Source organism: Lissotriton helveticus, chromosome 2_2 (genome assembly GCF_964261635.1).
Source record: "Lissotriton helveticus chromosome 2_2, aLisHel1.1, whole genome shotgun sequence".
NCBI lineage: Eukaryota > Metazoa > Chordata > Amphibia > Caudata > Salamandridae > Lissotriton > Lissotriton helveticus.
The window spans coordinates 16,236,415-16,261,941 of record NC_136060.1 but is presented as its reverse complement, the minus strand read 5'-3'; the positions used below and the strand labels follow the sequence as shown (position 1 = coordinate 16,261,941).

At 43.5% G+C, this 25,527-nt stretch overlaps 1 protein-coding gene and 1 long non-coding RNA gene across 3 annotated transcripts in view; one reads left to right on the top strand and one right to left on the bottom strand.

Annotated features, from left to right (window-relative positions):
* The window catches only part of TENM3 (teneurin transmembrane protein 3), a 1,441,545-nt gene that overhangs the window by 280,034 nt on the left and 1,135,984 nt on the right, over positions 1–25,527 (bottom strand). The gene's annotated exons all lie outside the window — the stretch shown is intronic.
* The window catches only part of LOC144821234 (uncharacterized), a 381,583-nt gene that overhangs the window by 84,126 nt on the left and 271,930 nt on the right, over positions 1–25,527 (top strand). The window contains exon 3 of the long non-coding RNA XR_013608310.1: positions 9,105–9,265. This is a non-coding gene — a long non-coding RNA (uncharacterized LOC144821234). The remainder of the gene's footprint in view (positions 1–9,104; positions 9,266–25,527) is intronic.

Here is a 25,527-nt window from a genome sequence, read left to right as displayed (position 1 = left end):
GTTCCGCAGGGATCCTCCCTGAGCCCCACGCTGTTTAATGTGTACATGGCTCCCCTGGCGGGACTAGTGGCACCATTCGGGATCCAGCTGGTGAGCTACGCTGATGACACCCAGCTTGTGGTCTCCTTGAACAGGAACGGGTCCTCCTCTGTTAATCTGAGGATGTGCCTTGAAGCGGTCGCGGGATGGATGGACCAGTCTCAGTTAAAGCTAAATGGAGGAAAAACGGAGGTGATGCTCCTGGGGAAGGGAGCCTCCCTCGATAACTCAGAGGCTTGGCCACTCTGTATGGGATTAGGACCACTGCCGAAACCAGAGATCAAGAGCCTTGGTTTCTGGCTTGATACGGAGCTTTCCTTCCGTTATCAGGCTAGGAAAACCACGGCCACTTGTTTTGGATTATTAAGGATGATCCGTAAGATCCTCCCCCTGTTACCTGAGGCAGCAAAAAGGACACTTGTCCAATCTCTGGTTCTATCAAGGATAGATTATGGCAACGCCATCTACCTGGGCGCCCCTGCTGGGGTAATCCAGCGGCTCCAGATCGCACAAAATTTTGCAGCTAGAATCCTGATAGGTACTGGCCCCAGGATGTCGGCCAAACCGGCCCTGAAGAAGCTCCACTGGCTCCCAGTGAGGGAACGGATTTCTTTTAAGGCCTTATGTATTACACATAGGGTCATGCATGGACAGGGTCCGGCCATTCTGAGGACCTTGATTAGGCCCTATAAGGCCCGGAGAGACCTGCGCTCAGACGATCAGAATTTAGCTGAGATCCCGAGAGTCCGGAGATCTAGGACCGGGGGTCGTCTCTTTTCTCTGAACGCAGCTAGGCTGTGGAATTCGCTTCCCCCCCCGCTGCGACATGAACCCAACCTGCTGATCTTTAGAAGGAAATTGAAGACCTGGCTTTTCAGCAGAGTATAAAGCTACATCTATACAGTGATGTAAATAGCTCCTGATCCCGTCGCTGTGTACCCTCTGGGCTCCGTACAAGCGCTGGGATGCTCCTGAGTAGCCATGCGCTATATAAGAGTCTGAAATAAATAAATAAATAAATAAATAAATTCCTTTTACTATCTCTTTTTAGAGAGGGGAGGGGAGGGACTGGCAGCTGCCTCACCCCACTTTTGATCCGTAATTGAAATATATGTAACCTTCTATAAAAGGCACACACAATTCACTTAACATTATAAAGTAACAATGAGGTTTGACCTCAAAAAACCGAAAGTCCTGAAATTCAACCCCTTGCATGCTATGAAACCTTACCTCGCCACTCCTGCCTGCCTGGAGGACACTGCACATTAACAGTGGGATGGTGAGTCGAGTTTAATGATTTTCTGTGTGAATGGTCTTGAAGTCAGAACGAGATTATGGAAAATTTGTGGCTATCACATCTAAAAACATTATCTTCAGATGGGCTAAGCATTAATGACACCACCTGATCTGTGCAGAACTCAAGCCTCTATTGATCCTGTGTTCTATTTAGACTCCCTGCTGCGGATGCTCCACAAATGAGTTCTTACCTTACGTGGGGCAGCCACTGAAGAGATTTCTCGATTTTGAGCAGCTAATATTTTATAGAAATGCAATGTCGTGCTGTAGGGTTGCATTGTCAGGTCAGTCGTCCATTTTGTTACATTACGTGGGTTACACGTACCAGGTAGTTTGTAATTGTTACCATCAAAGGGCCATTGTCTGCCATTACTGGACCATCTCATATTTCTCATATATTCACAGAAGCTTGTTTTTATTCCTTGGTTAAAAAAAAAAATCACTGGAACTGTAATTCCAGCAAAGCATGCATTTTGAACCATCTAGGTTTGCACAACAACAGACAATCATGGAATGTTAACTTTGGAATGTGTAGAATGGCGCAGATAGTGCAGCATGTAGCACCCAGCAGCAACCCCCCCACCCAATTAACCCACAACCACTTCCTTTTACATATCCCTACGCATGCATGCTTTTCACTTAGAGCCTACAATCGGCCTTTTCTAAGCACAGTTTATTCATAGCCCTGATCTCTGAAGTATTAACAATGTCATAGCTGGGAAGGGGGCTCCTAAGTTAATACATCGCACACATTCAGAGATGCTGATCCTTTAATGGCGAGCACTGCTGTGAGTTTTAGGTAGTTTAGAACTTAAAAAGAATCCTCAAAGTTCAGAAATGATCCTTCTGCGTTCACGTTGGAGGGCCGCTATACTTCCAGCAAAGAACCACACGGCAACCCCTTAGACTGAAGCCCAGCCACTGGGCTCTCTTGCCCGCCCCCGCGGAGGCCGGATTTGGTAGGCCTGGGGCTCCAATGCACCATCACTGCCTCGGGGAGCAAGGCTGCTGCGTGCCTACTGGTGGAGCAAGAATCCCGAGGGATTCAAATCTATGGCTGCTCTTGCAATGAGAGTGGGAGTGATGTGAAAGTTTTTGGGAAGGTGACAAAAACACACAAAAAATACAAAACAATAGTAGGTAACAGAAAGGGTGGAGAGGAGATAGAGTTAAGCATACAATACAAAAAGTGTGGACCGCCTTGCTGCGCTATTTTGCTCTGCTGCCTGAAGCTATGCATTTCCCTATTTGTGAAATGCTGGAATTGCGTTTCAGGGGACAAAGGGCGAATTGAATTCATATGTATCCTAGTGAGTACAAAACATTAATTTTCTGGCAAATCTATGAAAGATATGTCAGTTAGGTACCAACTACAACAATTAATCAGAAATGCATTTAAGCACATCAGTGGGTGTCACTGCATTTGATTAGAATCACTACAGAGAGCTTGGAGGCATATTTCAACAAGCCGACTACAAGGTAATTTATCCAGTCAAAACAGGCATGCACGTTTCTATGGAAAGGTTGGCGACGGAGCCGCCACATGTTCGGGCACATCTACATAAAGTGTTTTTTTAACAAAGACAGACCTGGCAGGCTCTCTGGCACAGGAAAGGGAGATTAACTTTCCCTTGATGCATTGTGTACAAACAAAGGATGTATTCGCTGTGCTGGCCTGTCCTCCCCACAGACTCTGCAAGGACATTCTTAAGCCCTCTTCGCTATGAGACGCCTTGGACTGTGCTAAATCGTACACAAGATCCCTGTCTTATACGGAGATCTAGATGGCCACAGTGCTCTCTTAATTCTCCCTGGGGCTCATCTTTTAACACAATACAAAGCATTGATGACAATTACTACAAAAATGCAATGATATTAATTCCAGTCTAAGCATGTAGTTGACTAATGGAAAACCGGTTCCATTGGTCACTTTTCCTTCGAAGACCCCCGATAAAAATTCTCCAAGTGAGAAGGGGTGTATACTGCTTGTAAGAGGATAGATTATGCAATCGGGTGGGGTGTGGTCAAATATTCGGCACACAAAATGTCACCATGTACCTCTGGCATTCACCTGTGAACTTAAATGTACGCTATGGAGGGGCCATCACAGGTCATCGAACAGTTGATTTTGTGCAAGGCATTCTCGTGGTTGTTCTATAACTACTCTTTCTGCAATGCAAACTGGTCAAGTGTTGGTCAGCATTGCACATTTTTAAGTGAGGATAGGATTGGATTGTTTAATTGGCCTCGGACTATTCTACTCTTAAGACAAGAGTTTATCGTGTTGGTCATGTCAGTTTCCAAGAGGAAGACAATTGTTTCAGGCATCCAGGGTTTCAGCAAGTGCTCACAGTATTGGAGGGGTAATCAAATGTTGTTTTTATTTATTCTGATTCAGTCGTTTCCTGGAACATGTTGAGAATTTACTTTCTATGATCAGTGAGTCATACATCTGTTCAGAAAGATTAGCTTTTTGTGCTGTTTATGTTGCTTTTAGTAGCCTCTTATGCTCCTGTAGTAAACAGTTTTGTCAGTTCAGCAGTGACTTAGCCATCATTGTCCCAGATATCTACATTGTGTTTCATTTCTGAAAGCTCGCAACTCAGAAGTCTCCCAGGAACTTTAGTCCTTATTTTCATTTTGTCATTTTTGATGTCGCCAACTTGTTTAATATGATGCTAATAGTGAAGAAAATGTTCACTAACAGGAACAAGTGTTCACTAATCTTTGGTCATTATTAACAGCTAACAGTGGTTCTGTTGCTTTGTACTGTTAATTCATATTGAGTGTTGTTGAGGTCTATAAGCTGTCAATTAGGTTAGAAGGCCTGGAAAGTATGGCCTGTTGAATAGATGAAGGAAGAAAACATTACAGTCGACCCTGAGCTGTGCCTTGATCCGTCTGCTGCAGACCAACAGACCGGTAAGCAAGAACAATGCTTCCTACCAATGGATTTATGATCCCGGCTGGACCCACTACGAATATAAGGAGAAAAGTATAGAGAACAGTCTAAAAAGGCACATCAGGGAGTACTTTTGATAGAGCCATTAGGTAACAATAAAAAAGCAATAGCCATTCTTGAACCTCCTTGTGAATTCTACGTTTTTAAGATAAGATACATGCTTTATACTAAGTGCTGTACAATGCAATTATTTTGTATCCAAATAAATGCACTGGCATTGGTTGCGCTCTATCCTATCCTGGACCCAATTAATTACATATTGTATCTCATCAATGTGCTCTTTTCCTATGCCTGTTGCTACCGGCAGCAGAGATTCTAACTTAAAAATAATGGAGAATCGCCTTACTTTAAACCTTATCAGTTTACAATTGCATAATTTAATGCAGTCAAGGCAGATAAGAAGAGAACCAGGCTTAGGAACAGCATTGGTTCATTACATCTTTTTTATTTTGATTCATGGTTGCATTGTTGTGATCTTAATCATAGCCTTAGTAATCCAGTTTATAGGCACTTAAAATTCAGGTTTATCTTTTGCATACACTTGTTTGGCACATTGTAGTTTAGGTATCATGACCTGCATCCATGAGGAGGCTCAGTCATGTCTAAAGGGAAAAGTCATTATTCACACAAAAATATGCAGCTCTTAAAACACACTGATTGAGCCACAGACTCCTCTGCATCTTGAAACGTTGTCGAAATAGCTGTCACATACAGTTGCATATATATATCTATGCTCACACACACACATATAAACACTATGGGCCTGTCCCCTATCTTTGCAACACCATCTTTTTCAAGCCTAACACTGCCCACCAAACATATTTCAACCTGTGTCCAATAAAGTTATTCATTTTGTTTATAGCACCACCTTGTGTTTGCATCTGGATTTAAATTATTTACTGTTCATTTTGCATGTGTGTTTACTTTGGTTTCAATTACGAATGTTTAGATAAATCATTGATGGTACATTCACCAATTGCATGGCTTCTGCTTGGAGTCCGACACTCAAGCATTAGGAAAGAACACATATTGTTTGCTTGGAGATTTTAAGGAACACGTGAAATAAAGAATAATGGATGCAAGAGAATATTGATGAACTTCAATTAGCGTCCACCTAAGCATGGGTTTTATAGCAACTCTTGCATGTGTGGCAAATGGGTGTATTCTTAATTAAATAAATGCACTTTAACATTGTAACACAGAACTGGGTATATTTGTGTTTAGGTATCAGGAAGCAAGAGCAGATATTTAGAATTATAGTGAAATTAAGGCAAAACTTATTAGCTACCTTCATGTCTGCTGAACCATATCTTTAGGCTTTAGAAGAAACGTAAACAGTACAACAGACCACTCTATTATACATCAACATTGCAACATGAAAATCCCAAAATGGATAGAAAAATGTCTTATTATAACACCCAAATATATGGAAACGCAGTCATATTTTTAAAAGGTCATGATCAAATTATATCATTTAATGCATATCAACAGAACTCGGAGTGTGCAATGTGCATAGAGAACAAGAAAGTTCAAATGCATAATTTATTAAAGCCTTCTTGAATTAACAGTTTTGCATTGAACTTTGGTAGCCTACATAGACAGTGAAGCGAATTAACACATTAATCCACTTTTCTAACTACTCAGTCACCATACGTGAGGTCACGATGGCCTCTAGAAAATACATCTGCTTATCTGACCCCAGGTTAGGAATAATAGTTCATAGCATTCTGATCCTTATGCAACTGCAGAAACTACTAATTTTGAGATCAAAGCAAGCACACATTGAGGATTATTTTTTTAATATTGCTTACATTTCTAGGACTTGCATATAATCCTTAAAATCAAAGAACTCACTGCACACTAAACAGAGGAAAGAGAATATACTGTGACACCAGCGAGGGCACATCATTTCTATTTGTAAAAGACATGAGACAAACAAGAAATCACCTACGTTAAATCAATCTCAGAGAAATAGACAGCACAGCGAATAAGGGTACATAACAAGGACTTGTTAAGACTCTGTTTGTTCAAAAATGCATTTGCAATCCTGTATCTTTAGCCTTCATTTACACATTCAACATTTTATCAATTCTTGCCCATCTTGATTCAGGTGTGCTGTATTATTTTCTGGTCCAGTTGCATGTCCCACCTACTATGTCTTGATTCGTAAACCTTACCTTCCACATTTTTACTGCTATGGTCTAACTTTCAACCCTCTCATGATGGGTCTTCAGACCAGCCACTTAACAACTGTCCCACACTCAAGGATGGTATGGTCTTCCACACTTTCCCACCCATGTCACTTTAGCCCTTCTTATGTGTCTAAGGACCCTGAAGGCCTTTCCAACCTTGCAGTTTACACATCCTTGTCACAATAACATAACAAGAGGGGGCATCTGTTACCATTCGGGTCGTGACCTCAAAGGGCTTGCTTACTAATTTCCATACATGCACAATCCCCTTTATTCATGCATTTCAGCCCTTCCCGACCAATTTCAAAGAGCAGAACGGTATTGTATCTCTATACGAGCCAGGAAGGCTCGTATGTCTCCCTTTCTCACAACCACCTCCAACTTTCTTTCATCGACCATTCTGAACTGTTGTCTGATCTCTTCTCCGATCTCATGCCCTCCTTGCCCACAGGGCACACATTTTCCAAAGCCTCTCTTTGACTGCACATTTTCCTTTCTAAATATATCACTGCCTTTCTCATTCTGTGCTTTATTTCTTCCTCTGTTAAAGTCATAATTTCTCTTGGACAAGATCCTTGAAACTTGCCTCAAAGTACATGCTCTTCTCATGTTGGTGGAACTATCAATTCACATAACTGGGGTGCACTTTAGGTTTTCTTCAGAAGGAATGTTAGTTGGAAGATAAGTGAAATGAACATTTGGGATGGAATGGAAATATACAATCTGTATACCCTAAAATGCTGCATAAAGAAAAGTTTGTTCCTGTTGGAGTTTAGTAAGAACATTAAGTAAATAGTGCATGCTGTGTTTTTTCCAGTTGTACCAAGCACACGACACAAAGTGCTTTTGGTGACTGGGTGTGGTTGTACTAAACAACCACTGGTACAAATAAAGTGTACCGTTTCTGTGTGCTTGTCCTAAGCACATGCTACAGATACAGCATGCAGAATTTGTGTGTGGCTGCACTAAGCACATGATACAAATAGTGCATGCAGCGCTTGTGTGTGGTTGTATTAAGCATGATACCAATAGCGCCTGCCCTGATTGTGTGTCTGATTGTGGGGATTTGGAAGGGATTGCTACTCTTCCCAAAACACTTTTGGAAAACAAAGGGTCAGTATAGAAAAATGTACGGCACAATTGTCAAATAAATTGGCTTAAAAGCCATAGCTTTAACCTGTAGTACCAACACTTTCACAGCACAGCGAGCACAACAGTGTGTGTACACGCTGCTCCTTTCCATTTCTATTGTCCAGACTTGGCAGTGCCATCTCCTTTGCAGGGCTATCCAGAATGCCCGACCATGCAGCTAATTAAACATACTATTCACACTGTAGCAATAAGAACTATTTGTACTTCAAAGGTCACAGCAGATCAAGAGATGCAAATGTATTTAGAATGAAAGCATGCATATTTATTCAGAATTAAAATTTGCCGGAGCATCATATCCTTCCTTGAGTCAAAGATGCATTTTTACTTAACACACAAGAGTATAAATATTTACCAAGTTCCTTGCTGGTTTCTGTTTTATCGTGACCTTTGGAGCCTGCTTGAGGCATGCATTTCATCAAACACATACATATTCTTTCCATCATTTTTATCAAATAAAGGAAAACACACAGCAAAACCCTGCCAGGTTAAAAAAAAACATGCGTGGAAAAGGAAACATTTAAAACTGCTGTTGAAATAAGTTTAGAGAAATGTAAGAAGGTTCAATAAAAAAATACTCCACATCAGTGAGAAACAGCCGATGAGAAACTTGATCATTACATTTGACTAAGTTGTACTGAAGTATACTCAAAGCAATGGGATAGGAGCTCCTCTTTGGTACATGTGCATGTGCATGTGAAATCCATAAAAATACATGGAGCTCCTGTAGCCTTGCGGGATATATTTTTGTGCTTTTGACCATATTGAACAGGTTAACACAAAGGTAGCAGGATATTCTGGTTCTCGTGTGAGAAGGTTTGTGAGATTGAATATACAACATGAAGTTACACACCCCCCACTCTCCAATACCCATTTCTCGGTGTCTACAAGTACCTAAAAAACAATAACTCAGTTGTGTGGGTTGCATTGCTATGGAGAGATCAATTGCATTCAATTCCATGCACATCAGTTTCTTATGTGGATGCAATCTAACAAGAATGTGTAAGGAGTAAAACTGGCAAAAGTGTAATTCAGGTTTATCTCTGCCCACATAATGAAATTCAATTAACACAGGAGCTAGGAATATAAATTTAAGATAAACTTTCAAAGTAAGTCTTAGCCTTCACAATTGCTCTGAAAAGATTTACTACTCCCACCACTGTAGTGCAAAAAACGTTCTGTACATTTATGTTATTATATTGACTCCCATAATGCAGACCGGGATGCGAATCAACAAGTTAAGTGCTGATATCCCATTTTGCCAGACCCTCAAGGGATTCGCTGGTTTCTGGAGCTATTTTAGATTCATTTTCAAAGCTCTTAATGGTTGACTCACTGATTACATAAATAAATGGCAATAGGTTTTATTGTACTTTGAATGCACTGTAAGGTTGAACAATTTTCTTGCAATATGCTTATTTATTGAGTCACAATGGCACTATGACCCATTTTGTTTCTTTTTGCAGTTTTATGAAGAGCGAACTCGACCCAAAGGTATCGGAGCGCTTTACATGAGCACCAGTTGTATTACAGATGGACACATTCATTTTTAGGCACAGGGTATTTGCCCAGAATCACAGGATGCTTGAGCCTCCCGCCAGACTCGAACCGGTTCCCCAGCTTCAAGGTAGGCCACTCTAGCCGTACTCTCTCTCCAAAGATTTGTAAATTGTTATAGAGGTGTTTGAGGCATGTTGAGTAGAAGACGATTGGACAGCTGCAGATATTAATAAAACTATGTACTATAATGTGCACATAAAGAAAATACGAATCTGACTTGGGTGTCCAGCATAACTATTAGCGCTGTAGGGACATAAGCCAATAAATCCCCTCTTCAACAATATATTCAAAGCAACACGGAAAGGGAAGTTTGCATCTTTATTTTAAGACACAGGTGGTTTTGATGTGTTCAATGTTAGAAAACTGGAATGTCTTTCCAATGTAGTGTTACATTAATCATTGTGAATCGCGGAGTTGGGAAAAAGAAGTTTTGGAATGACAATACTACTATAGAGCCACAGAATTAAAGTGTGCCCAATACGAGTATGCTAAACAAAAATAATTTATATTGGGGAAGACCAAACAGACACCTACATTTTACATTAAGGTAGGGCACCTGGGAGATAAAACATGTTAGAATGTTCCTGAAATTCACTCTATGTGTGTAGATAGAGAGACCCTGTGCTCGGAAAACATGCTCTTAGTTTTCTTCTTCAAGAAATAACCAAGGAGACAAGTTGGAAGAGGACAAATCCTAGAACAGGACCTAGGTAATCTCCAAATGCATGCTGATGACACTAATATTTCAGATGGAAGACAGGATAGTGAACAAAGCCAGCATTGCCATATGCCTGGAGTAGGTATTCCATGCAATGAAATCCAGGTTTGGTTGCTTAAATGGGGCCTAGGTTCTGATGCTCGCTGGGAACACTAGATTCTGCATCAATATCTTTGAATTGGCTGCATATAAGTACATCACAATCAAAATGAAGAACCAGGAAGTCCAATCCAATCCAATTGCAAGGTCTCTTTCATTTTCTAGGTCACTGCTGTAGAGAAAAGCATACATTTTGCTGCTCGCCATAGTGTTATAAATCATCATGCACCTCAATAATGATCACCAAGTGGAACTAATGACAGCTCTAGGGACAACACAATTAGACCATTGCAACACCATTCATACTCTGCTCCCTCAGAAAGTCAATGATCGGCTGCAAAGAATTAGCTCCAGCCTGTGAAGTGTCACCCTATAAAAACCAGCCCAAAATGTGTTGAACTCTTTCCCTGTGGATGCCAGGATCGAGTTCAAAGTCTTTTGTGTCATATATTAGGCAGACTATGGTCACAGGTCTCGATATCTGCAGAATATAGCATCCCACTACTTGCTAAAGAGGGCCCTGACAACAATGCCCTGATCACCAACACGAGTCTCAAATGAGTGAATCGAGGACATTGGGAGTCCCGTTCCCACAGCTATATGATACATGGAACCAAAACCTGAAGGCAGACAAACTACTTGTGCTTAAAAAAAGCATTATAACTGAATTTTTCCAGCTATCCAACAGGGGGAGGAGTAGGATTTAACAAAATCAGAATAGGCTCTGCAAACCAGACTAGCACTCCCCTCCTCATAACGTAGCCGCTCTCATAACTACAGCAGGCAGAAGTGGCTGAAAGGTGAAAATATCTAAATAACCAGATCATGTGATGTATGAATGGAATATCATGATAAAATATAACACACGCAATCGTGATGCCAATACTTAAGGTGAACATTGAGAACAAACTGTTACAAGTTAACCTTCGGAGGAGTAAAATGGCATGCAAAATCCAGTTGTTTGGTGCGGATAACAATGCCGGCGATTATAATTTGGCGAGACTGCGTCATGAGGAGATTGCTATTGCAAATCAAAGACATTAGCAGTTGAGACAGAGAGCATTTATTAATGTCAGTGTAAGAGATGATTGAATTACAGAAGAGGGCTTGGAGCCTAATGAATATTCTTATCCAGATTAAAACATCTTCATGCTCCTGCATTGCAGTCTTGCTTTTCAGATTGCCAGTTGGATTGGACCTCCAACGTGAGAGCTCTTCTTTACTCTTTGTAGAAAAACGCTGTTGTTTTTGTGTTGCTGTGGAAGGATTCTTAGCAAACAACCAGAAAAGAAAAAAACAACTTTTCTCACCTGGCATTGTAAGCAGTCTCATATATAGAAAAGCTGGTGAAAGATCGGTGCTGTACAAAACCCACTCAGGTTACATTTTGAACTGTACATACCAGTTACTGTACAATCGTATAAAGGTTTGCAGTCATTTTTGTATTGCATTGAACTCTTACGAAGGGGAGAGTTATTTGCATATAGCTTATAAAAGCATATACCCAGATCCATGTTCGCTATATGCCAAAAATACATAAAAGAGTTAAATAAATAATAAGGTGATAAACTGGGTGACATGCTATGTGGAGCTTTAATTGGATCTGATCACTTACCGCACTTGTAATCTAAGCCCAAATGGTGGAGTCAACCACTGAGCACTGCAAAGTACCAACCTATATCATAACATATAACCCATTTTAATTCCATGGCTGGGAAAGTATTAGACATTTCACAAAATGTCAGCAATAATACTTGCGTGCTTAACAAAGAAATGGCATTTTGTTCAGAAAAGCACTATTTAACACCAGGAGAGAAGATGTGTGTGTGCTTACATTCATGCAAAAAAAGGGAGACACTGCCCTCTGTGTCGTAAACACCCTCTAGGTAAAGAGATGCTCAATTACTGATGTTCTGCTGTGCTTTACTCTGGCATGCTCCACCTCCCCCATCACAAGTACACATCAATTCACTGATGACTTGCATTGTAAAGAAAGGACAAGAAAATCACTTTGTCAAACGGATTAGTGAAGTCAGGATATACAGCGCCTCTAGGAACCCCCCCTTAGAGAATTCAAGACTCCAGAAAAAATCCTTTCCTTGTGAGGTCAACATGTTAAAAACTGACCCCATCTATGTGCTCGGCTGGCTCACATCTTCAGTAATGTTTATTTCTGACAGCACCATATGGGTTTTAGCTGTAAATAAGACGAGCTTCTTTCCCAACTGAATAAACAGCATGCACAAATCTAAACTACTCCATTTGTTGCAGTGTGTCTTCAGACACATTCAGCTATCGCTGCCTGCCTGAATTAAATGTATGTATTTAACCTATATGTAAGTTATGCACACGAAAGTACCATCTCATGTTTTTAAAAGAAACAAATACCCCCTGTGGGTCGCCTCTAGTCTATGCAAACTCCAGAGGTCTAATGTAGAACTTTACATTTGATCTGGCTTAAACACATCTGTGCAAAAACAATAATACATCACTGCTTAAACTTTAAGAAATGTAAATGAAAACAACATAAGTCAAATATATTACCTATATAGTAAGGTTCTGGAAGTGTCTACTACTCTAGAGCCTCAACTGACAGCGCCCGGGCCTAAACAAACGACATTACCTAAACATGAAATTCATGCTCCTTTGCAAGCTCGGCAGGCAGACTTTGCTGCCCATTTAATTTGTTTCGCTTCAGGAAAAAGGTCGTGCTCATGGCATATTTTTCAAAGAATAAACTTCGAAATCCACCCAGAAAAAAAAAAGTTCACATTCAGTCAAATATTGAAGCAATTTTATTAATTCGAGGGAAGCTCTTAGTTTATCCACAAGGAAATAAATACCACGCATAATCAGCAGCAGAGTGAGAGGGGAGCCCGGATACAGATGGCGCCCAATGAGAAATGGCTTAAATTCCTAAAATAATAAGCACATCAGTCTGGTGCCTTGTGGTCCATTTAGACATGGCTTATAAAGGACACTTAGGTTCCATGTAATTGGAAAGAAAATTATCTTTGCTTTCACTCGACACCAAGAGCAGGGCGGTGACCACGACCACAAAGGGCCTCATTCGTCTTAATTTCTGTTTATAGCCTGTTATGTGGGCAGGGATATATAATTTCTACCCGATGGTATGGAGTTCAGGAGGGTGATCAAATATCCTCAAAATTTCATTTGACGTCAGCATGCCAGAAGGGGGTGACAGCGTATGCAGCGTATTCTCGGTTTCCTAACCATCTATCCCTGGCACAGGATGGTGTTGAGACTTAGGATTTTGTAGACATTGGTGTAACTTTGGCAACAGCTCGTTTTCTTTCCAGTCTAATGTCATGAGTGATGCCAAGAACTGGCGAAAATGGCAGCTGGACCCAACAGTTCATCTTGAATAAGCAACCGCTCATTATATACCTGTAGCGTAACCTTCTCCGAGAATGCTAAATGTGAGGCAGTCATGTGCTTGAAATAGTTACAATTTGGTTTCTAGCTCACTTGTTTGAAAAGCGAGTCATTTTGAAAAAAAAATATTGAATTTTTAAACATTTTTTCTCTTTTGCATAATTATCTGCAAATGAAGTCTAAGCTTGTGGTTAAAGTACGACTGCCAAGAAGTAAGTCATGCACTGAACAACGTGGCCATATCATTTTACTGAAAGTATCCAGTTTTGGGAAAAGCTACAAAAGTGAATAGTAACCGATTCTTATTTCCTGTGGGAGGGTATTTGAGTGACAGACATACTTGCAGGGGTTAGAATGCCAGGAAGTCTTTTAAAGTCTTAGCCTAGATGTATTGTGGAAGACACTTACATTGTGTCAATGTTAAAAGCCTGACCCTTGAGTAAATGTTTGAAGATCGAGTTCAGGTTGTCGTGGTATGTTCACTACAGTATAGAAGGACTTCAGTTCTACGCGGCCTATATGTATGACAGTCTTAGCCTGAAACATCCTGAATGGACTAAGGTGTTTTATCTGATGTTTTATCTGACTACAAACTCTGTTTTCATGTGTGATGGGTGACTGTAGTTCACATCTTGCCGAAGGAAATAGAAACGCGATAAATCAAGCATTGGCATAGCCAATCGCTCTTGGCAATGGGAGTGCTTAATTAGGGCTATGCAAGAAGCACTTTATTTTTGACACTACTTGAGTTTGCTCTCGAACATTGAAAGTCACTATGTAGCACTGCACCCAATATGCAGGCAGTAACTATGACAGTGCCCTCTTCGAGGTACAGTATCGCAGTTCTCACTCGTTCTCAAAACTGCAGTTCTCTCTCTCTGAAATGCAAACGCAGATTATTAAAGTTATTTATCTGAAATGCAAGCAGAAGCATTATTGCAGTTCTCGGACTCTCTTTGAAATGCTAGAACAATCTACTCCTGTTCTCTTTCAATTGCGAAAATTTACAAAATATGCCATTTTGTGCTATCATGGCCATGCGTATGCTTGTTCCAAGATCATGTGGCAAAACTACCCTAATTCCAGAGGAAGTAATAATAGAAAGTGTGTGGCAGTACAGTGGGGATCACCTCTACCTATAAGGTTCGGGAGTTTCCACATTCTATGCAGGGAACCACACTCCCTCGGGTGCTTGTCACAAGACTATCATCCAACACGCAAGAGAAAAAGCGCTTCTTGCGTAAGCCACAGAGCCATAGAGAGAAAAGGGTGGTTAGAGAGGTTTATGAAATCAGAGAGAGAGAGCAGCGCAACTCGAGCTGCACGTGGCCATTGAAATCGGCCTACATCCAAGGTGTACACAAAAAGAAGGGGACATGAGGGGAAAAAAAGACAACCGCCTTTGGATGCAAAGTACTTCCAAATAATTACTGGACGAATTCTGATGTGAAACAAAACACTTGGCTATGTTCCTTATGAAATGATGTATTGGAAATCAAGATATTTCTAAACCACTGAAATTCTGATTGTAGGAGTGAGAATGACAATAGCTGAGGAGGGAGAACAACAATATCTTTTACCTTCACCGCTGTGTCTCTTCACAAAGCAAATACATTTTCTAATACATGTCAGAAGTAAAGCAATCAGCGATCTTACAGAAGTAAGAGAAGCAAACAATAGCCAGGAGAACAATTCACAAACAAGCTCCGTGCAGGTGAAACAAAGAGAAGTCTGAATGCAGAGTTATAAAAATAAAAAAGTAGTCCCGATACAATGCCATACAATGTCCACGGTGTATGTTTAACAGTAGTTGGGCAGTACGCATGGGGAGGGCTAAACACCGGAAGAGGCGTGACGTATGCATGCCCTTGACAAATGGGGAGAACCCATAATGGAGCAATTATGGTGGCAGCAAATGGGAAGCATAAGTATGGGCTGTAAGCTCACAATGTAGATACAGCATGTCTAGGGTAGAGACAGCCCATGCGCGCAGTCTAGAGCCGAGACATAAAAGAATGACTGGCCCTTCCACTTGCACACTAACCGCCTTCCCTTCGTTTAATAGTAGCTCCTTGTTCACCATGGAGTGGTTTATGGGAGAAACAAATCAAATAAGACCCCACGTTTAAAATATCACATTTTTAAGTAAAGAATGAAAATACACAATATGTGACTTCTGTAAGGTTCTGTTTTGGAGAAGAGCATCTATACTAGACAACGTAAATTGCATCTGCCTCACAACTAGAGGACTTAATGTACAATTTATTAGCTTTAAAGCACTTTACAAACTGCCTAAAAGTATAATAAACTACAAAAGAGAGCCAACCTCTAAAGCAGAGGAACAATTTTAGATTTCTGCAATATAACGTGGACATTTCGTTTTATGAAAGATAGCTGGAAGTATACTTTATACAGAAGGTAGGATTAGAGATCAGTGTACAACAATTTGTAAAACATCCAGTTTAAAAAAAAACATAAAAAAATACAATGTGTTGTGAAATTCTGGATGCTTTAAAAAGGCTCTCAGGTTTCTCTTAATAGTATTTCCCCATAGGGATTGCAGCAAGAATGAACCCTGTTCTGACTTCATGTAACTGAGAGTTACCTATGAAAGTGCCCAGATGTGTGGATTAAGTACTCTCTGGCTGAAATATGAAGCTTCTCCAGTCTAAACTATTGCCACCTGTACAAATTCCAGATGCTATTGCTGTGGGGAAGAACATTTTTATACATAGTGCACACTCATAATGCACAACGCCAAGGCCCTTTGGAGATCTGAGTAGATAGATCTAGGAGCAGATTCTCAAAGAATGAGTAACCTACTTGTCTATGCATAAAACACAAATTTGAGCAATTTTATTAATTGGTTACTATTTCCAAAACGAATACAGGTATACCAGTGGAACTACCACTTGCTTATTTTCTGTGCTTTACCTCTCAGCTGTATAAGTACGAGTTGACTGCCATGCAGCAAAGGAACAATTGTGTTGTAGAAGTGAGTATGCTATGGTATGTTATTTGCTGTATGTCAATCATTAATTGAGAAGAAACGTTCCCTCCGGAAAATGTGGAAGCTCAAAACACTTTGCCTTATCTGTCTGAATTAGAAGTACTCTTTAGGGGATGTACGTCATTACGACGCACACTTTTACAACGCGTTCCATTACAACGCGGTTGTAACAACGCAAGTCGTTACAATGACTTGCGTTGGGGGGTCGCAAATTAAAAAATGTTAATTTACTATTCCAACACCAGTCCCCGTGGATAGTAGGGAAGGTGTTGGGATAGTAAATTAAATGATTTACTATCCTTGAGCGCCACCCAGCGCAATTCGTTGTAACAACTTTCGTTGTTATGACCGCGTCGTAATGGAACGGCGTTGTAATGGTTGCATCGTAAACGTCGCATACCCTCTTTAGGAGCATAACAAGTGTGGGGAAATGCCATTGTAAATGTTCGTGAATACCCACAAAGTTATGATTTAGTGAAAGCTCACATTGGCAATGCGAAATCTTTTGAATTCTCTGTATTACCACCAAACCCATACTTATGAATGTTCAAAATCAGATGACCAGCGGATTTTCCAGCCATCATCAGTCTAATTTACTACCATCAAAATCCAGAGAGTCTGTGAATCAAGATTAAGCGGATGCAAATATTTGGCATGTTTATTTGAATTATGTATGCAATTGTCTTGAATCGGTTCCTCAGTGCTGATGACAGAGGCAGGACTGACAGCAGTGAAGACTCAGTGTCAAGTGGGAAAGATTATATTTACACTTCATCCTGATCATACCCGTTCTTCTCTGACATGGCTACAGTAGTGTTAGTTTTGCACAAAGTGTATTTTGCGCATAAAAGATTATAAAAATATACAAATAAGAATAACAAAGAGTATAGCGGCAAGCAGTGACAAAGAAGGATATGGTGTGGTAGGTTTAGGGGTGCTTGGGTTTGGAAAACCTTATGGTGGAATTGTGGGAATTCCAGTATTCATATTATTTTGCCTTGAGCTGCGCCCTCGGAGCAGCACTTTAATGAATGTAAAAATGACCACTTTCAAACCGTATCTTAAAATATTTGGGGAATACTTAACTTCCCAAAATATTCCAGGACTGGAGTTAGAATAAAAGAGTCAATACAAATTCTAGGACAGGGTTTAGAATACTAAATTTGACCTTTTAGTGTCTGTCACGCCCACTTCTGACCGGAGGTGCAACTCAATGCAAGCAACACAAATATGCAGGATTTCACGCGGTCTATCCATGGGATTAATGTACACAGACTGCTCAATGTCCACCCCTGACGGACCAAGAAAAGTAAAAGGTGGGCTTGAACAGGCCAAGTTCAAAGTTGTGCTTATGATCTCCAAAGCATGTGGAAATGAGAGAAGACAGAGGACAATTTTGCTGCCTGAAGGAGTAATCAAGTTTACTGAAATTGAAGGAATAAAAATGTTTTTGTGCGAGTAAGAAACTCGGTGAGGAAATTGTGGCAATAAAAAAACAAGCATTGGCATAGCCAATAGGTCTAGCCTTTGAGCCCTTATAAGTGTTTAGCCATGCAGCACATTATCCTGGGTCCTGACCCAATAGGGATTGAAGGGCTTTACAAATGTTATGCTGCAAAGTATTTTAAAAGTCTGAAAATGTGGTGAAATAGTGCAGTTTTTCAGCTCACATTTCCAAAACTAGGATGTAACAAAAAAAAACGTTCTTAAAACCCTAATGGAAGGAAATTGACAAACAAGTACTCGGGTGCGGCTGTGTGTGTGCCCGGATAGCTGTCTCAGACCGGGCTGCCACACACGACATGGGGACTGAAGCCCTTTGAGCCCAATTGGCGTTGCGCGACTGTAGAGAGTGGTGACAGGAGAGGAACTGGCACGACCAGGAGAGGGGACGGAGCTCTGTTGAATATTGGGGAAGAGGGAAGGACTGCTGCTCTGCGCGAAGAAAGGTGATTCTGAGCTGATTGTGTATCCATTCCTTCTCACCAGGGCTTTAAGTGGGATGAAAAAACAGGGGGGTCTCTCAAAGGGGCGCGCCAATGTAATTAAGGGAGTGACTTAAAAACACGTAAGCTAAAAATCTGTACTTAGCATGGTGTGCCGTCTGACTTGTATTTTGCTGTTTCTGTCATTGCATCCAGTTATGTGATACAACGAGTAACAGCATACCTACAAGGCAAGACCATTAGCTTTGCCAATGGTTTTTAGTACCAAAAGATAAATAAGCAGCAACTATGGCTTGTATATAATATTGAAAATTCTTCCCCTTAAAGCCCTGGTGACATCACGACGATGTTGCTGCTCCTGAGTGTAAAAAAAGAGAAGGGAAATCCAGAGAGAAAATGACTCTTTTTAAAGGATTTCCCTTCCCCTACAATGCTCACCTTGCATGACGTCATGCCGTTACTTCTCAACTAGTGGTAAGTGAGCAGTACGAGCAGCGCACACCAATGTGCCTGCTGGCACTGCAATCCTGAAAAAAAAAAACTACCTGTGCCAGGGCACAAAAAAGAGTCCGATAGAGACCCGATTCGAGGCCTCCTTTAAAAACCTGCCGGTGCTCAGACCCGGTGAGACCCGGCCCACTTAAAGCCCTGCTTCCCACTCTGCTTTGCCAGTGACTACAGGTACCAGGAGAGGCCAGAATACTGCAGTCAGCTAAGCATGCATGAATATAATCATAAATCAAAATAAATACAAATCCTTCTTGCTTGCAATTAGAATACAAGATAGAACCTACATGACCCAACGAAAGTGGTGAATGTGGATTGTCTTCTAAAAATGTTTTAAAACACCAGCTGCCCAGGCTGAACAAAAAATAGCGTCTTCATTCAAAACGTGGTTTAGCAGGACTGTAACAACCGGACAGAGCCTCTGAAAACCTACAAACATTCACAGCAAAGAAGTGCCTTTATTGCCAAGTCAATCATTAATCCTGTTAACCTCCTTTGTGATATTTGATTTCCGGGAAGGCCATCTCAGCCTTTCATCCTTCCAAGGTAAGTAAACTGGGTAACATTAAATTGGGAAACGGTAACATTTATTCTTTGCAGCACTTTGAAGCAAGAGGTGTGTGGAAACAAAAGCTTCATAAAAACATTGTTAAACTATTAAAATTACCATAATGATCAGAGTTTGCTAGACTTTAGTCAACATTTTCTTCAGAGTGAATTAAAAATGTTGCCTGTTTTGGAATCTTGAGACCTGGACTTTGGCAGATCAACTCGCGAGCTCAGGGAACAACATTAGCCGATCTGCCTTTGAGCCATACGTTTTACTCTTTCTTACACTGTTTCAAAACTCCAAACAATGTATTCTTTTAAACTACTCGTTATTGTCAGGGACTCGCGTTTATTTGCCTGAGTGCAGTATAAACGCTGCTCATTCTCTCACCCGTTAGGGTTTGGGAGCCTGTGATCTCTCACAGGCTACTGGGGGAATCGGGGCTTTTGTTATAGCTGCCATCTAACCCGATGACATGAGCATGCAGCCAGTTGTCGCAGTTTCCAAACAGCAACACTTCACATGTTGGCGCCAGTAGGCTTACTAATGATAAGTAAAGTGAAACTACAAGTCCCAGAATGCTTAGTGCTGGTAACCGAACACAGAGGAATGGATGAAGGTCAGTTTTATGAAGTGAGATGATTTCGCTGCTATGTTTTGCAGGCAGTTTACTGTCCCTGCGGGATAGTAAGTTTGTCACGCCCATTGGTCAGCCACATGCTGGCACACCGGACCGAGTCTAACCTGAGTTGAAAACACGGCGCATGCGTCATGAGTCACCCTTGCCTCTCCCAGTTCTAAAATGTTCCTGCCCCCTTCTTTTGCCCTGCCGAGCTGTCGGCGAAACTCGCCAGTCTAATTATAGTACCATGTATCTGTGCACTCTGGCTCTGACTGATCAAGCGTAGCAACTTTCAACACAATACTGACACAAACAATTGGTCCCACAGGCCTGAAAAGGTGTATATTCTTCATTTGCCACTTAAAAATCTAATGGTGGGAATTGTCTCTGAACCCCCCACTCCAAAATCTGGTGGAAGGGTGATACACACACCGTCCCCCGCAGTTTCTACGCCCACCAAGAGCAGGGAGTGTTTACATGGGCACTTCTCACAGAAGCACGACGAAGAGCTGTAGGTCACGAGCAAGATGCATTGAGCCCGGTTCTTGGTTCCTGGCGATGGCATAGCCCTAGGAACTGCAGGCAGTGGTGGGATAATTCAGGAGAGAGCATGCGGGAGAGTTCCACTGGGGAGGCGTCGCAGTTTGAACTGAGGTGCTGTAGCAGAGTTCTAGGGCTCCTGATACAATGAAGACGAAAGGCGCTGCGAGTAAGTTTTCTGTGCCTACAAATGTGTAATTATTTATTGAAAAAAATATTATTAATACAAAAACAACTGGCAGGGCTGCTCCCTTTCAGGTGTGAGGTGCTTTTGTTGAGCAGTATGTTCAGTCTCTTTTGCCGAGATACCGTACTGGAAGAGATGGCGCTCATAATTAAAAATAAAGTTGGGGGGGGGGGGAGCTACGCGGGCATCCAAGATGGTCTCCTGAGCACAGAGCTCCCCGGACCTGTGCCACCTCTCACGATTATCCTGGCAACATCCTGATTTCGTCGACGGGCTTTTGCTCGCATATCCTCGCTGATCATCAGACACTTTGAAATATCGAAATTGGACTTCGGGGTCCACTTTTACGCTGTTTCTACATTCTGAGGCCCACCCCGAGGCGGACCGGGGGTTCGGTTTTGGAACGAGCCGAGGAGCTGTTGATCAACAACGGCTGCAAGGGTCCCCGCCGGGTCGACCCCTCCTGACTTTCAGTTTCGATTCCCCAACTCCACTGGTAGGGGTGCAGCCTTTCACTGGCTTCAATTGTCCCGCTGCCCTCTCTCTTGTGTGGGGTTCCCTGGCTGCCTGCCCACGGCTCGATCTACTTTGGTCCGCAAAGTCTGGACTTGGTCTTATTGATTGTTTGGACGCTTGCTCCCGGCCATTTTCACCAGGTCGCAGGGACCCCTCTGGGGTCCCTTTTCCAAGATGGCTACCGGACAGCCTCTCGAGAAGCGGAAGACCAAGGCGCCTCTACGTGGCGGCCAACATCAGACCAACACCATGGACCACTATGCACATGCCAAGGGTTCGCCCGGCGCTGTGAGCCGTGTTTCAGACGCCTCTAAGACCCTCTTTCCGGAGACTTCGGACCCATCTCTGAAGGACGTTATGGGAGCCATTGCCGCCATGCAGGCCTCTATGGGGCAACAATATGAGGCCTTGGCGACTAAGATCGACACGGTGGCCATCGATATCACGCTGATTAGAGCGGATCTTTCGAAAACCAACGAGAGAGTGGAATCGTTGGGCTTGAAGACCTCCAGTTTGGTCACGGATGTCTCGGACGCCCAAGCGGAACTTTGTAATCTTCGATCCTCCCATGACCAAATGGCCCGCCGTCTTGAGGATTACGAAAATAGGGCCCGCCGCAACAACGTACGCCTTATTGGCGTTCCGGAGGATTCCGAGACCGAAGGGGTTGATCTCCTGGTTGAAGACTTGATTTCCAACCATCTGGCTCCTGCGGGACTTAGTAAATTCTTTGCGGTGGAACGGGCCCATCGTGTTCCCGGCGGGAAGGCTAAGTTGGGTGCTCCTCCGAGACCCATCATCGCCAGGCTGTTCCATTTTCGAGATCGGGACGCTGTGCTGCAGGCTTCGCGAGACAAAGGACCGGTGAAATTTGAGAATGCCTCTATTTCCTTTTATCCTGACTATTCGCCGCTTGTTCAGAAGCAGAGACTTGGATTTCAGGGGGTCAAGAGGCGACTGCGAGACTTGGGTTTGAAATACTCCTTATTGTTCCCGACCAGGCTGCGGATTGAGTATCGGGAACGTACATTCTTTTTTGACCGCCCTGATAACGTCAGTGACTGGCTTGATACACTCCCTGAGGGACAGGATCGTTCCGGACACCCTGGCGGCGCCGACGGGGGTGTGGCCGAGTGAGGACTCCGCCGGTGGATCCCGACATCTGGACTTTTGTCAGCTGAGTTTGTCCTTGGGACTTCTTAGACCCTGTTCAGCCCGGGGGTGGCCGGGGGTGAACGGGGACTCTTCCTCCTCCTGGGTTCTTAGCGTAGTTTAGTTTAGACATGGGGTGACAGGCACACTGCAAGTTGGGGTGGCTTTTTAGTCTCACGCAGGGGTGCAGGGTGCGGGGAGTACCATGGGTAAGTTTGGGGGTGGGGGGGGTGTTTGTGTGTTTTTGTTTCTTCACAAGGCATTGTATTGATTGTGGTGTTCTATGTGGGTTCTGCTCCTCTCATGCTTTGGGGATGGGGGGCGGTGAGTTGAGACTTTTATCCAGGAACGTCAATGGTTTGGGAGACAGGATTAAGCGGGGTGTTGTCTTGAGATACCTTAAGCGGCATTCCCCCGATATTGTCCTTTTGCAAGAGACCCATTTAATAGGGAACACTTGTCAGGCTCTTAATCGACGTGGTTACCGCCTAGTGGCCCACGCGGGGTTTACTTCTGGGTCTAGGGGAGCTGGCATTCTTCTTCGGTCCTCCCTTCCCTTTGCAGTTGATGACGTCAAACTTGATGACAGGGCGCGCTATGCTGTGCTCACTGGTAGATGGGAGGGAAAGACTTTGTCCATTCTTTCGGTTTATGTTCCCCCGGGCCTGCAAACCTTAACCTTCGCTGACTTGTGTAGCGTCTTTTTGGGTTTACCGGAAGGGCTTCTGATCCTGGGTGGGGACTTTAATTCTGTTGTCTCTGGCGCTTCTGACCGACATCCACCCAGAGACCTGCCTAGGGCGCACAGGTGGCTTAATGACTTGCTGGAGACTTTTGGGCTTGTCGATGCTTGGAGGCTGCTGCACCCTACACAGTTGCAGTACACTTTCCACTCTGGGGCCCATGGCAGTTTGTCCAGACTGGACTACTTTTTATTGCCCGCAGTTCAGTCTACTTCTATCAGGGAAATTCGTCAGCTCCCCAGGGGTATCTCGGACCATTCCCCATTATGGCTCCGTTGCGAGGTTGGTGTGGGAGTCGAGGGTAGAGTGGCTCCGATTAACCCGTGGTACTTTCATGATCCCCGGACCCATTCCAGCCTTGTTAAAGCCATTAAGAACTATTTTGATGATAATGTGGGGTCTGTCTCTTCGTCTGTTTCGTTGTGGGAAGCGTTTAAAACTGTGATACGTGGGCAGTCCTTGACCCTGATTACCGCAGCGAAAACGGCTGCTACTGTTGAGGTTGTGCGGATGGAATCTGAGATTGCTGCTTTGGAGGAGGATCTTAGTCTTGATGTATCTAGCGTAAAGCTTCACACACTTGCTTTGAAACAGGCGGACTATAAGGCTCTGGTTACGGATGCAGCGAAAGTGATGTCCAGGGAGCAGCAGGGACGATTGTATGACGTGGGTGACAAAGCGGGCAAGTTGTTGGCGTGGTTGGATAAGAAGGAGAGAGTGAATCGTATGGTCCCAGTGGTTGAGAGGCTTGACGGTGAGTGTGTCACAGACTCCGTTGGGATCGTTCAGTGCTTCGCGGCTCACTTTGAGACTGTGTACACCTCAGTCTGTGCTTGAGACGAGGAAGACTCTTGTTTACTGCTGCGGGACATAGCTCTGCCTTGCCTTTCAGACTCAGATAGGGATCTCTTGGATGCCCCGCTAACGGTGGATGAAATCGCAGTGGCGATCCGATCGCTCCGCTCGGGTAAGGCGTTGGGCCCCAATGGTTTACCTATTGAGCTATATAAGCTGCGGCCCGACAAAATAGCGCCCTATTTATGGGACATGTTTCTCGAGGCCCTGGAGTCGGGCTCCCTCCCTGTGGACCAGCGACTTGCCACCATTGTTGTTATTCCTAAAGAGGGTAAGCCTCGAGACCGCTGTACCTCCTACAGGCCTATCTCTTTGCTCAACGCCTAACCCAAGATATTGGCGAAAACTCTGGCTAATCGATTGGTCACTGTGATCGGGGACCTGATCCATCCGGATCAGTCCGGTTTTATCCCGCACCGCAACACTGCCTTGAACCTGCGTAGACTCCACGGCGTTCTCGCGAGAGCTGGGACGCTTACGGAACCGGCCATTTTGGTCTCTCTCGACGCTACCATGGCCTTCGACACAATCGAATGGCCCTACCTGTGGGCGGCCCTCCTGAAATTCGGGTTTGGGCCAGGCTTTATAGCCTGGGTGAAACTTCTTTACCGAAATCCCCTGGCCCAGGTAGTTGTTAACGGACGAGTTTCTGGCGTCTTTGAGCTTGGACGGTGTACCCGGCAGGGCTGTCCGTTGTCTCCACTGCTCTTTGCTCTCGCTCTTGAACTGCTGGCAGAATGGCTCCGTTGGGAACCGTCCATGCGGGGCATTCAATGGTCCCCTGATTTTGAGGATCGAGTCTCTCTATATGCAGACGATATCCTCCTATATCTTACCTCGCCGCGGAAATCCCTCAATGTACTTTTCGATGTGCTTGCTTCCTTTGGCAAGAACTCCGGTCTCGTTATCAATTGGGCTAAATCCTGCGTCTACGTTTTGGCAGGAGATCTCCCTCCTTTGCCGCATAGATTTCCGATTCAGGTGGCGAAGACCGGTTTTAAGTACTTGGGGATCTATATCTCCCTGGATCCCGTTCTGCGCTATGACCATAATCTGTTGCCCCCCCTTCAGCGGCTTAAACTTGATGTAGCTCGCTGGCGTAAGTTGCCATTGTCGCCCCTCGGCAGAGCGGCGCTCTTTAAAATGATGTCCTTTGACCCTATTGCCTCTAGCTACTTTCGTGAAGTGGAAAATCTGCAGAGGCAACTTATTTGGGACGGGCGTGCCCGTATCGCCCTATCCAAGCTCACACTTCCATGGTATGATGGCGGTATAGCCCTCCCGGACATCAGACGTTATTACTGGGCGTCCCAACTCAGCGCAATTAACCACGCAATTTACGCTCCGGGCCCGTCTCCGGCTTTTTCCATGGATAGGCTTATCCTTCCGGGAGGGTCTTTTAGTAGAACACTGTACTCCGGTGGTCGCCGTGGAGCGCTGACCGGTCCCACTAAGATTGCTGTGAGAGTGTGGCGTGATGCGACTGCC